This window comes from Callospermophilus lateralis, unplaced genomic scaffold, assembly GCF_048772815.1.
Source record: "Callospermophilus lateralis isolate mCalLat2 unplaced genomic scaffold, mCalLat2.hap1 Scaffold_98, whole genome shotgun sequence".
NCBI lineage: Eukaryota > Metazoa > Chordata > Mammalia > Rodentia > Sciuridae > Callospermophilus > Callospermophilus lateralis.
This window is the reverse complement of record NW_027517992.1, coordinates 2,360,692-2,375,089: the sequence shown is the minus strand read 5'-3', so window position 1 is coordinate 2,375,089 and position 14,398 is coordinate 2,360,692. Positions and strand designations below refer to the sequence as shown.

Here is a 14,398-nt window from a genome sequence, read left to right as displayed (position 1 = left end):
TACACAGCTATTTTTTGTAAATAGCAGCATAAATTCAAAGGCGCTTACTTGGTATTTCTAGTTCCAGCTTTGATCTGGCAGCAAGTAGGCACAGCCCTCTCTGATTTGGCTGTGTAGCATTGTGTGACCTTGGGCACCCCAGGCCAAGGGACTGTGGGCCCTTGGGCTTTCCTGGAGTTTTGGTTCCTGCTCTCCTGCCATAGTGACAGGCAAGTCAAAGATGTGTTTATTTTTCCCTTCTCCAAGAAGTGCTTACTGAATGCCTGCTCTGTGCAAGGCATCGTGAAACACTGAGAAATAATGCTGTTTTATTTGTGGTTTTATTCTCATTTTAATAACTTTTATTTTTGTGTTTCAATGTAAATCTGTGAAGCTTTTTTTTTTTCATCTCAAAATTACATTCTTCCCTGTGCTGCGTCAGGCAATCTTTTCTAAAAGGTTTTAGCAGCACCTACAACTGCAAATTCAGGCAAAGCAACTCAAAAATCCTCTGTAAAGCAGATCCTCACAACTGAGGTTCAGTCAGCGTTTTTGTTTTGCAAGTCTGGGGATAGCAGTTGGCTCTCTGAGTCAAGCCTCAAAGCCTTAAGAGGTGAGACCTTTGTCTAGTCCTGGACTGGACAGTAACTTGGTCTCCTTGTGAAATCCTTCCTGGCAGTTTGTAGTGGCGCTAATGAAGCACGAATGTGAAGGTGGCATTGGTGTGTGCCCAGAGCGCTGCTCGGTCACCACTATGCCGCATGGCTTTTGAGGAGCCACTGAACCCATGCTCGGACTTCCCCATCTGCAGAATGGGGTCAATACCACCTACCTCACAGGGGTGTTGTGAGGACTTAGAAGAACAATGTTGAACATTTTTAATACTTAGAGGGATGACATAATGAAATTATACAGTATGAGCTACATGGAGATGGACTTGGTTAGCTGTGCACATAACCTAAAATGTATGTTTAAAAGAGCATTTTTCCAGCTCAGAAATGTTACTTATTTCTAGATCTCATGGCTTAATTTTTTTGTTGTTAGGTATACCAAAGAGGCTTATGGGTTTGTCGATTACCAGCATGATGCTTGCTGGTCTGAGAACCGCGGCCCTCACGGCAGGGTGTGAGGCAGGGTGTCTGGCAAGTCCATGGCTGCAGCAGCACTGAGTTTCTGTGGTGGGAACCATGTCTGTCAGGGCACGGTATGCATGCACTCAATTCTGGGACCCTGAGTCAGGCCGTCAGCTTTTGCAGACCACACTTACCAGGACTACAGACTGACAAGGGTGTGATTGGGTTTTTGGCAGCCATCCCCAACATTTCAAGGGGAAGTTCTTTCTCACTGCATTTAAGCAAGACTGGACCCAGCCTCCATTCCCCTTAGGGACCACGAGGTTGTTTCTGATGGATGGAGAGCAGCTAATGATGGCCCCTGGTATACAGGTGGTAAGGCTGGGTGTTGACATTTGATGTCAGCATCCATCTGCTGGAGGGCAGGAAGCCTGCCTCCTTGCCAGGCCCGGAAGCAAAGGATCCTAGGTCTTGAGGTTCCACAGTGATGCTGCCTCACACCACTGGAGGCTGACTTTATGTCCTATTTTAAAGAGTAATTCCTGTGGTGTGGGTAGTGAGAGCACTCCTACCCTCACTGTAATCCCAGGCAGGAGACGGCCATTGCTTAGGGATGAAAGGTGAACTGTGGGTTGACCTTGCCTGCTGCTGTGATCTGGAGATTATTTTTAATTTACAAATGTAGCAGTGACAGGCCTGTGGCAGAGAATCAGGTCAATGAGCAAAGGCTTTTCAGGTACTTGCTGTAAAGGCCATGTTACCAGTTTCCTCACATTGAGAAACTGTCAGATTTCTTTGCAAGTTTGAAAGTGGATATTCTTAAGTGAAGAATGGGTACTGCACAGAAAGAAAGCTTCTTTGAAACAGCATAAAATGAGATCTGCAGGCTGCTGCTGAGCAGAGGAGAGTCGAAGTTGGTGAAGAGGTAGAAGGTGAGCCCGAGGCGTGTCCCTGGTGTCCCTCCTTGGCACGAGCTGCTTCTTAAGCCTAGAAAGTATGCTTCATTGATGGCTCACTTACCAACTGGGGATTGGTATGACAGGAGAACATTCTTAGACCACTGAGCTGTGTCCGTGTCACACTTGGTGAGGTCTCAGCCAGAGCTCCTTGGTCACATCCTGCGACAGGCACAGTGAGCCCCTGTTCCCTCTGCACTTTCTCACTGCCTTAGGTAGTTGCACCCACCCTAGTTTGCTTTCCTAGTGGCTCAGCAGGGCTAGAGACCTCAGCCTCTCTGAGTGGTGGGAAGCGCTTGCTCTATGGCTGCTTGTCCTGGGCCTGGAAGATCCCGCCAGCCTGAGGGAGGCAGCCCATCCTGTCACAAGGAGAGGAATTACAGAGTAATTATTCTACTCTTTTTACATGCAGAAATGTTTATTTAAATATTTTCAATTGGATTTTCTTTCACAGATACTGATTATTCTTTCCAATTCTTAAATAAATAAAACTGTATTTGATTTCACTACAAAAAAAATACATTATTGATATTTCTTCCTAATCATAATGATTCAAACTGCAATATCTAAACAAATTGATGTTTATTATGAAATTCTAACTTGAAAAAAAGACATGACTTCCCTTAAGTACACAGTGTCACCATTAAACATACCTCTATACCCCTGTTATTGCATATGCAAAAAAAAATTCACTACAAAAGAATTTAAACTTGAATAAATACAAAATGTTACTTTCTGAAAACAAATTAGATATGGAAGATCTATTTCTGTCTGTCATATAAAAAACCTTGAGTTCAAAGTGAGTGAGTATGAAACCATAGCATGACATCGATTTCTTGAAGAGATGTATTAATCTGTTAAAAAATCTAGTTTGGGGAATTTGGCTTTGTCTAAAAAGCAATAAATGGTTAGCTGCATGAAAAGTAATAAGGAGTCTCATGGCAATAAAGAGGGAACACAAAGAAATTTATGAAATTAAAGAAAAGCCCAGCACATCTGTCCAAATCAATATTTGTCTATGTGTTCACAACAGCAGATAGAGGGCAGTTTACTTATCATTTGAGGATATCTGTGAGTAAGAACAGCTGCAAAGGTGTTAAGATCCTTTTTCCCCCTCTGTCATTCCTTTAACTGCAAGAATGAAAGGTATCTATCTGCATCATCCTTTAGAGTTCAGTATGAACATATTTTTTACTTATTTGAAAACCACTCCTGAGAGGGAGAAGGTAAAAGAAGAAAAATAATAGTAATAGTGCATAAATAAATAAGAGAGAAAGGGTTTTAGATCTAATTTCATGAGACAGGATACATCAAGATCCAAGATTAGAAGCTGTCACGGAAGTACGGTTTTCTTTTTCTTTTTCTGTCACCCATCTGCTGTCTCTGAGAATTGAAAGTCAGAGCAGGCATCTGCTGAAATGCTGTATTCATTACTCATGAGAGTGAGGAGTGTGAACAAGTCACCCTGGGAACACTTCTTCAGAGACTCATGACAGGCAGTGCAGTTCAGGGTCTGTTCCTTGTTTGGAAAGATGATGTCAGAGCTCCCTACCTTATGGTGGGCAAATAGGTGTCTACCTATTTGTCTACCATTGTGTGGCATCTAGTGTGGGACCTCTTTTTGTATCATCCCATGGTGGAAGGTTCATATGGTGGGAGGGACCCTAGTGTGCTTCTTTTGTAGTCAGCCCTCTGCAATAACAACTTAAATCCATTTATGAGGTAAGAAATTATGAGACAGCCCCTGCCCTGCAAAAAAAGAACCCCTTAGTTCTCCTCCTCTGTGGTATATAAAAGTTAGGAGGACAATGATGAGCAGGGACATCTTCAAGAGTGTAATAGACTAATTTATAATTAGGAAATGTTATTTAAAAATAGAATGATTTCTCTATATATAAAGTATGTAATTATGCATGTACATATTTAAGTGGTATCTATAGATGTTATATATATATATATATATATATATATATATATATATATATATATATATATTATATGGCATAATATATATTATGCCATATAATATATATGGCCATATAATAGATATGGCCATATAATAGATATGGACATCATAGTGATAATATTCTGGTAAGACTTTAGGGAATTCTTTGTTAAAGAAAATATTGTCTTGATTTTTAAAAATCCTATTGATAACTTTGTAGCTGCTATTGTGCATCTTGCAATTTGTACTGATATGAAGTTGGTCATTTTGCATCCTCTTAATGTTCATTAAAATATACCCCAAGTCCAAATCTGGCTCCACAATTTCTTCTTCCTTTTTTCTTTCTCTCTACACACCCACCTACCTTTATACCATGTGACCTCTTCAGGGTCCTGATGGTCTCTCATTACTTCCACATATTTCTCTGAAAATATAGTTTGTGCTAAATTCAACCTCATTTTCACCCTAGAGTATGTTTCTCTGGAGTTCTTATGGAGAAAAGAAGTTACTACCCTTTAAATATTCTCATTCTTCAAAGCTTTCCTGTTCTCTGTAAAGAGTAGCATGTCATCTAGTTTCCAACTCAAAGGCTATTTATTTTTGTATACACACACACACACACACACACACACACACACATATATATATATGTATATATATATATGGACTTTCATGGCTTAGTCTGACAAATAAGCCAAGGCATAGATTCAGACTTCTCTTTCACCTAAGTGAATTGCCTTTGTTTAAAGAAAATGATCTATGTTAACAATTTGCCTCTTGATTGCCTTCTGCAGCACAGATAAAGCAAACACTGGGATTTTTCCTACTTAGATGGTTTCTGTTCAACTCTAAATGGTTTATATGAAGCCTAAGTAATCATAGGAAAGTTCTCAGGTGCTACAGTAAGTAAATCTTTAGGGGCATTCTCAAATACTGAGCAAGACTCTGATTAGTCTTATAAAAATAATACATTGATTAATACACTGGGTTCTTGTTTTTATTCAATTTACTTTCCACAGCAAAGACAACTGAAGGTCCCTTAGTGATAGCCCAAACTCTTGAGTATAAAGTGTGTCATCTAGTCATTATTTTTCTAAATATATTTACAACAGCTTTATTATGATACAGCTTTCATGCCACACAATTCATCCACTGAAGGTATAAAATGCAATGTTTTATTAGTATGTTCATATGTACCAGCATCCACAGTCTAATACTGAAACATACCACTGCATACAAAAAGCTGATGAGACCCATTAGTAATTATTCCCCAAGCTCTATTTCAAATACTGGCCTCAGGCAACCTCTGATTTACCTTCTAGCTTTGTATATTTGCTGAGTCAGGATATTTTATACAAAATGAAAATGAAATCCATGCAGCATGTATAATGGTCTTCCGTGATTAATTTGTTTCACTTAGCATAACATTTTAATATTTCATCTATGTTATAGCATGTGCTATATCTTTTCCGTGTTAACACCCCATGACATGTTATCATATAAATGAGCCAAGTGTGAGCCTTCTACATTGTTACCAGGTTGCTTTATATTTTTGTGGTTATAAAACCTAAACTTCTGCAGCCCTTTGGAGCTCATTGGAACAGAGACCCCTGGTCATGAAGTTGAGTGATATCACTTAAATAGATAAATTGTATCTCTGTAACTCTTATTGCCTGGGACTTCTCTTGTTCTCCTCAAATATGTAAATCATTTCTCTGTACCTCTTATTGCCTGGGAGTTCCCTTATTCTCTTCCCTTGTGAACAATGACCCTGACCTTAATCCTCTGGGTGGTCTCAATAAATAAGAGAATACTGTGTAAGCACTATTAATAAGACTTATGTGTTACCACTTCTATTGCTTACACATTTCCTTGATCAGCCCCCAAATACTTGAAAACTTACCTATCTACCTTTTGATTATATCTGTCCTTAGTGTGATTTTTATTTGCATTTCTATAGTGACTAATACTTTTTATTATATTTTCATGTGCTCATTGCCCATTGTATATGTTATTTGGGAAAATGTGAATTCACCTTACCTCTTTGATTTCTTGATTGTGTTGTATTTTACTAGAGAATAGTAAATGTTCTTGTATACTTTAAATAAAAATCTCTTGTCATGCATAAGTTTTAATCATATTTTGTCACCCTGTAGGCTCTCTTTTCACTTACATAATTGCTGCTTTTGAAATGAAGAAGTTGTTAATTCAATTTTAACAAAGTCCAATTATCTTATATTTGTCATGTGTACTTTTGAGGACAGATTATTGAAATACATATTGCCTATCTTACATTTTATTTGAGTCTTATAGTATCATCACTTAAATTTAAGTTGATTACGTATCCTTGTAGAAAACTGTCAGTGGTGGTGCCATTGCTATGACTATATGTAATGATGGTATAGAAGTATTTGGAATTGGTATCCAGATGTTTGGGGGAATTTGTAAAAGTAGGCAGAGAAAGCCTGTAATGGTAGAGGTAGATTAATGAGTGTTTCTAGGATTAAGAAGAACTCAAAAATCAGAATGTCAATTAGGAATTTAAACATATAAGGCCATGTTGATGAAGTTTCATATGGAAATGAAGCATCTATTACAAATGTATAACCAATGTGATCCTGCAATCTGTACATGTGGGAAAAATTAGAATTCATACCCCATTTGAATCAAATGTATGATATATGATATGTCAAGATCATTGTAATGTTTTGAGCAATCAATAGAAAAAAATAGGACTACAAGTCACATGTGCTTCATTTCAGCAAAGATCTTGTCTATATTTTTGTTCATACCCTTAGACTTTGTAGAGTCTGAGTTTAAAGGTGATGGAGCAGTTTATCTGATGACATAACTTTCAAAATAATACAACATTCAAGATATAGAATGGATGTTACTGGTTATTTTAGCCAATTTTAGAGTGGGGATTAGGAGTATAGGAGCAAAACTCAGAGAGAATAATGTGGAAAATTTGTGGTTTGATAAGAAAAGGAGTGAGTTTAGAGTTGTGGCCCCAACTTTAAATTTAGGGTAGAGTTGGTTAAAAGATTGAGGTCATTAAAATAAAAACAAGTACAAAATACTGGGACAGCAGATAATAAAATGTCTTGAGAGTCTCTCAATAGTCAGCAAAACCACACCCATTATAGGCTCATTTTTAAAAAATTTTTATTTTTTAAGGAGAGAGTCCTTGTTCAACTTGCTTGCACAGGATCACTTAGGGAATTATTTCCCTTGGATATATTTCCCTGTGTTCAGTTAGCCAAGAATTCCAGAAGTTGCTGCATCCATAATTCATGTGGACTATGTTACTGCTTTGGCCAGTGACACACTTTTCTATCTTTCGTGTTATGCCAGTGTGCAGGTAAGTGGAATGTATGAGTGATGGGGTCCTAGGTGCTTCTGCTGAGATTTCAAGGGAAAGTCTGTGAGCCAAGGCAGTGTGTTGCTGGATCAGAGCTAGCATAAGAGAGAGGTCATGGGGAATGTAGCCAGCAAGTTATAGGGGTGGGATGCTCAAGCACTTTGGATCTCATTTTCTGCTACCACATGAATGTAGAGCACCTAGGATTGAATGTTTGCCCCTCTGGGTCTTAGTTGGTTTGGTATGATTTCTTCTTGTTATTTTCCTATCCCTCCCTTTGGTATTTTGCCAGTGATGGATAGCTAACATTTTCCCCTTGTGCTTCTGTATCATGTTTTCTCATTTTATTTAATCTCAAATTACTTTGTAATTTTGCTCTAAGTGTTCTCCAGATCTTCATTAATTTCAATAGCATAATTAGACAAGGATTTGCATTCTGTTCCAAGCAATGTGTATCCTTTTCAACAGTGCTGTAGAACCCTTTGTGCTTTGGGCCTTTCTCCCCCCTAGTAAGAACACCTGAATCACCTCAGCAAAGGGGAGTCAGGAGTCACTTTTTCTATTGTAATATTCTCATTGTATGAGAAAGCATTGGGGTGGAGATGGTAGCAGTAACAATCTCTAGTCTTCCCAGTTTGCTCTTAAAAATGTGCAAATCTCTGCTCCATAAGAGAGCTAGAGTGACAGGGTCAGGTTTCAGTATCCTTGCCCTGATGGGTCTGGAGTAACGTTTTGGTGCTATACTTGGGATTGGACATAATTGAAGTTTAGTCCTCTCTGCTACACCTGCTTCAGAAATAGTGTTTCTGTAACAAAAGTTAGGAAATGTGATGAGAATCCAGGTTGACAGTCTGTCACTCCCAGGGTGAAATCATAGCTCTGGTACTGGGTATAGAAAAAAAAATCCAGCCTTTTTCTTGGCTACATTCTCAATTCTTGAACCCAGATAAAGCAGGTTCAATGCTACAGACTTGATATGTTTATGCCAAAATTTAGTAGATTTCCTTAAATTAATGTTTCTTCATTTGCCATACACATTGAAGATATTTTATAGACTTTAAAAAATTGTCATTAAATAATTTCCCTAGAAATTGGGTTGTATTGTAAACCTGCTGAACTCCATACTCTGCCATCCCATAAGTATTGCAGAAATACTGCATCATGCTTTCAGAATGTGCTAATTATTTATTTTCCTTCAGACCTGATTAGTTTCATATAACTGAGAATTTAGGAAGGCCACTTAGAAGTATAGTAAATTGAAGGTTCTTCGGATGATCTTCATATTTTCTATAACAAAAAATTTAACAGAAGTTTATGATGAGCTGATTTTCTGAGCTATTCTCCATTAGGCCATAGTGTCTGACTTTCTGTTAATATTCTTCAATCTATCCCTGCTGGAGCTTTGTTAATAGAAAATCTGAATGCTATTTTAAAAGTCTATTTTTTTCCATAGTTTTATTTCTTCCAGGCATTATGCAGTAGCAAGGAAAAGGAAAATTCTGTAGCTTTTGGCCCTGGAATTATTCTCAATATTGAAGATTTCCATACATTATGAAGGGATTCTTTTAGCAAAAGTCATGTTTTTATTTTCCTTTCTTGTTCCAGGACTTCTTATGTATTCCCTCAGTGTTGGGCAGAATGTAGATTGTACCATTTGTTTTTACTGTTGTTTTTAATCTAGTCCTTGGGTGATGAGCTTTCAGCTACTTGTCAGCAAATATTTTGAAATATTTTGAAGATATCTCCTTTAGTTGACCATAATTTCTCAAATTACCAAAAAACTGATTTCAGTTTCTTAAGATTGAGTTATGATGCCCATTGAAGTTATCGTTCTAGTAAATATTAGCATAAGTGTTTTTTATCTAAAATTATGCCAACTCATGATTCTACAAAATTGTATTCCCTTGAATAAAATCATGTAACATAATGATATAACTGAATTTCATTCTTATGTATATTTTTTGTTTCCAAGAAGTAAATTACTGCCTTTTTGGTTTACTTACTCTTCAATGTACAATCATTACTTCCTCAAGAAATTATTAAACAAATGGTACATTTCCACCTCATCATTTAAATGTCCCATATAATGTTTTCATTTTGATCCATTAATATTCACTCCTTTATGTTCTGTCTCTTGGATTCTCCAATCTGGACTGATGCTTCTTGCCCCTTCACTATACCATAGTTATGTTCAAAAGATGCCTTTCTACCATTTTTTCTGAAAGTTTTCTTTGTCTTACTGTTAGATTTTTAAACTCCTGAATCTCATATGTTACCATCAGTTTTTATTTTATTTCTTGAAATAAACTTTGTTTTTGAATATGTTTAGATTTACAAATGTATTGAAAATATAGATATAGATAATATAGATATAGATATAAATATAGAGTATAGATATAAATATAGAGTATAATATAAATATAAATATAGAGTATAATATATAAATATAGAGTATAATATAAAATATAGATATAAGTATAGATAAAAATATAGATATAGATATAAGTATAGAGTCTCCATATATCCGGCATTCATTTTCCCTAGCATTTGACATTCTTATGGTATACTTTGTACAGACTATTGACCTATCCTTACTGACTCAAGTCCATACTTTTAGTTCTTATCTAAGATCCTTTCTCTATTCATGGATCTCCTTCCATTGAAGGATTTCAGTTGTAAGGTCTCCTAATGTTCTACTTGGCTGTGACAGTTTCTCTGCTTTTCTTTGTTATTGATGACATTCAGGGTTATTAGAAGTGTTAGTTAGATATTTTACAAAATGCCCCTCAATTGAGAATTGTCTAATAATTTTCTTATGGTCAGCTGTGATTCTGGGTCTTTATGAGGAAGACTCCAGAAATAAAGCACTATTTCTAAAACATAACATCAAGGAGTTTAGACTGCAGTTAAAAATCACCCCACAAAAGTAAGCCTGTGCTCAGGCTTCTCTTTTCAGTGAAAGAGATTCCGTCCCTATCATTAAGTACTGGGAATATGACTCATTTGACTAATTTTCTTTCTTTCTTTCTTTCTTTCTTTCTTTCTTTCTTTCTTTCTTTCTTTCTTTCTTCATTCTTTCTTTCTTTTTCTTTCTTTCTCTCTTTATTTTTTTCTTCTTTCAATATATTTTTCTTGGATTACAGGAGATACCAATATCAGACATTTTCTTTCAGATGAAATTAGTTAGCATTGTTGGCTTCCTAAATAATTGTGAACTAAGAAGGAGGATCTGGAAAAGTCACAGACCTAGGAATTAATTGACTTTATGAACTAAGACCAGAGAGCTAGAATCACCTTCATTCTTGTTTCACTCATAAGAGGCAACCTCTACTTCTCAGTGGCCAGTTTTCAAAACAGAGGAGCCACAGAAAAGGTTTTGCTACTCCACAGAAAGATTATAGAGTTTCATTTTGGCATGTGTTTAACTAGAACCAAGAGAGCATTGGTGAGAATGTTGCTCATCCCCAAAGCATTGTGAGAACAACTTTTATTTTAGAACACAAGTCAAAATTTACATAATGATGCCCATTAAAACTTTCAGATAATCTTTCCAGGAGTTATATTCTTACACTATTTGATTTGCCTGGAATCTCTAAGTGTTTATTGATTATGATGAATTTGATAGAATGGGAATCAAGAAAATGTAATTTGTGAAGTTAAGTCACATTTTTTAAAATTATGTTTTCAAGGTAAAGTATAGCCTGAGATAAAATATAAAGTTTATTGTTGATATTTTAATAATTTGTGAATGACATATGTTATGTTGCCACTGATTACTTTTCCTAAGGAAAAATAAGGCTGTCCCTCATGTTATTTGGATAGGGGATCATTTTCAATTACTATTTCAAATTAAAAGTCCATTTATCAAAAGAAGGGACAAGAAAAACTATGATTCTTCTTTTTCATTTATCTTTGAAAAGTGATCTTGAGAATCCATATAATATTATTTTAAAATATACCACAAGCATTGTTACCACTAAAGAGTTATCCAATAATGAACGTAGGCATAGAATGTTAGCCATAATTAACACATCTGTCAGGTTAATAAAAGCTTCCTGAAAAGCATTTTTAAGTATGCATATGAATAAGGCCCCTCATCAGTATTTATCTTAAAAAGCAAACATATACAAAATTAAATAAATAGCTTCACAAACCATAGCCCCTATATCTCAGCTCTGGAGGTACACAGGGAAATGTCACAGTCCGTAGATATTTTACAACCCACCATCCCCTGCTTTGATATATGATCTTTTTGAATTTTTTTAAACACTCCTTTGTGCTAAAAGGTATATTTGGCTTCTAGAGATGCAAATCAGTTTTAGGAAGTCTTTGGAAAACTACTTTGGCTCCACAAAGTTTAGTAATATTAGACAAGTATGGATTTTTAAACACTATGCCTGAAGTCGATATATGGAATAAAACAGCCCTCTGGCAATATCTTTTTTAATGATTAAGTTTTCTTTGAGGTTCTTCTGCTTACACAAAGCAATGATACATCACAATAAGTCTGAACTTTCTGAAGTTATAACAGCATCATTGATACAGGGGCTCAATGTATTTTCTCCTTATAGTTTAGCTGATGTTGTATGTCATGGATAGTTGTTTCCAGTTCAACTAAGAACCAGAGTCCTTCAATTTGCTTGCAATTTTTTTTTCTCATTGTTGTGATATTATACTTTTAAAGCTCTCTGGCTGACAGCTGAGGGCAGAGGCTTGGATATGTGGGGAGCACCATCATGCACTAAAAATATCAGTTCAACTGATTATTAAAGGACTGCAGAGTTCTACAGACTTGAAATGGATGTTAGATTCACAAAATAATTATGAGTTAGTAGTTGTACTTATACATGTTTTAGTTGACTAAAGAAATCTATAAATATTTATGGAGTCATCTATATCCTCTACAGGTAGAAGAACATTGTGACTTTATTCCATAGTCAAAAGCTACTTGTTACTTAGCGTAAAACCATGATATGATTTCTTTTAACATGACACCTAAGATGAATATAGTTCTCAGGCCCATTCTTTTATTAATTAGTTAGAATTATTTATCTTTAGTGAAACCAATCCTGGAACTATTCTGACATACAGAGTTGCCAAGTGAGTCAAATAGGATGCCAATCCTGTCTAACCTAGGACAACACCCATAGTTCAGAGTCCCTGCAGCTTTGCAGTTACTGGGAACAACTTGCCTTTTTCTTAGTACAGCAGTTAGTGCAAGTCACAGGACTAGTTTAGCACTTCTTAGGTGGATTAGTTACATTGTAGGAGCACTTTCAGAATCCCCAGTCACCATCCAATCCTGTTAGCATACTAGTGCTGTAACATTACATGTTTTTTAGTACCAAATATTTGGTCATAGAAATGGAACAAATGGAAATATACTAGTAAAAAAAAAGATAAAGATTTAATAATGGGGCTGGGGATGTGACTCAAGTGGTAATGCACTCATCTGGCATGCATGGAGCACTGGGTTCGATCCTAAGCACCACATAAAAATAAAATAAAGATGTTGTGTCCACAAAAAACTAAAAAATAAATATAAAAAAAATCTCTCTCTCTTTAAAAAAGATTTAATTACATGGATATAAGTAATAGACTACTTAAGAAAAGAGAAAGAGAGATAGACACAAAAATGTGGAAGAAACAAAGCATGTTATTATGAGAGTCAAAAGAACGAACCGAATGTGAACTGGAGAGAAATGAACATTATGTTCCACAGTGATTTTTCCTGTGGCTCCAGTTAAATTCAGCCTTATGCATATATTTTGCATTTAGTTGCCATTTTTGGTCATGCAAGTTTTAAATTTTATGGAAAACTGACTTATGATATAACAAGCTTTTCATGTTATATTTATACTGTTTACTACTTACTGATTATTTGTGAACTAATTACTTCATATCACAGAACCATGTTCTAATACTACAGAGAAGGAGAACATAGGTAGATTAGAAATTCTTATTTATTATTCCATAGGAGATGAAAACTCATCTTTTAAACACTTTTAACCTCTAATGGTAATGAGGGTGAATATAACCCAATGTTCAACTTAAAAACAAATGCTCTAATTCATTGGCAAGATACAATTATGGGAACTTATGACAGCCCATATCAGTGTGGTGTATTCTTTTTGACAATTCATTTTCCTATAGACTACCTCTTCAAACCAGCTAAGTTTGCATTTACAACAAGAATTTATTATCCAAATATTAACAGTAATGGCAACATTTGTCTTGATATTCTAAGATCACAATGGTCTCTTGCTTTAACTATTTCTAAAGTTCTTTTATCCATTTTTCATTGCTATGTGATCCAAACCCAGATGACCCTTTAGTGCCAGATATTGCACAGATCCATAAAACAGACATAAGCACAACAGAATATCTTGGGAATGGACTCAAAAGTATGCCATGTGATGGTACCTTAAAGTCAGTATAACTTGCATTATAGCTGGAATAAATTTTAAATTACTTTTTTTAAAAAAAGTGATGCAAGTTTTAAATGTATTGGAAATATACAACAGAAAATATTTGTTTTGAGTATTGAACTTAGATGTGAATGCTTTCTAAACTCTGGGTTTCAGAACCTCACATCTCAAAAAAAGTGGAGGAGAAAAATGTCACGGAAGTAAGAAGGCAGAAGCACAATTACTTATAGTAGAAGGAGAAGTTAGAGTTCTGGAATTCCTCTTCATGTTTATCTCCCCTATGTGATAGGACTAGGATTGAGTTGGGTATGAGAAGAAACAGAATAAATAAAAAGTTTAAGTCAATAATACATTTCACAAGTTAACATTAGCAATTTAAACTTAAAAACAGATGAGGAAAATATGCCTACTATGATCATTCAAAATAGATTCATCTTTTCTCTAACCTCCTAATGCATTGTTCCTACAAACATATTTCATTTTAGGTATTTGCCTTTGAATGTTAAGAATAATATTCAGTCAAAGTTTGTGATTGTAAACTCTAATATGTGAACTAGTGCCTTCCAACAGAAAATAATGTAAGGCATAATTGAGTTGCCTATGTAGGTTTAACTTTTTATTTCATACATTAAATAAAGCAAACATAAATAGGTGAA

At 35.5% G+C, this 14,398-nt stretch overlaps 1 pseudogene; it reads left to right on the top strand.

Moving 5' to 3' along the window:
- The first annotated feature begins 13,385 nt into the window (after positions 1–13,385).
- On the top strand, positions 13,386–13,731 carry LOC143386171 (ubiquitin-conjugating enzyme E2 D3 pseudogene; annotated as a pseudogene).
- Positions 13,732–14,398: the final 667 nt, after the last annotated feature.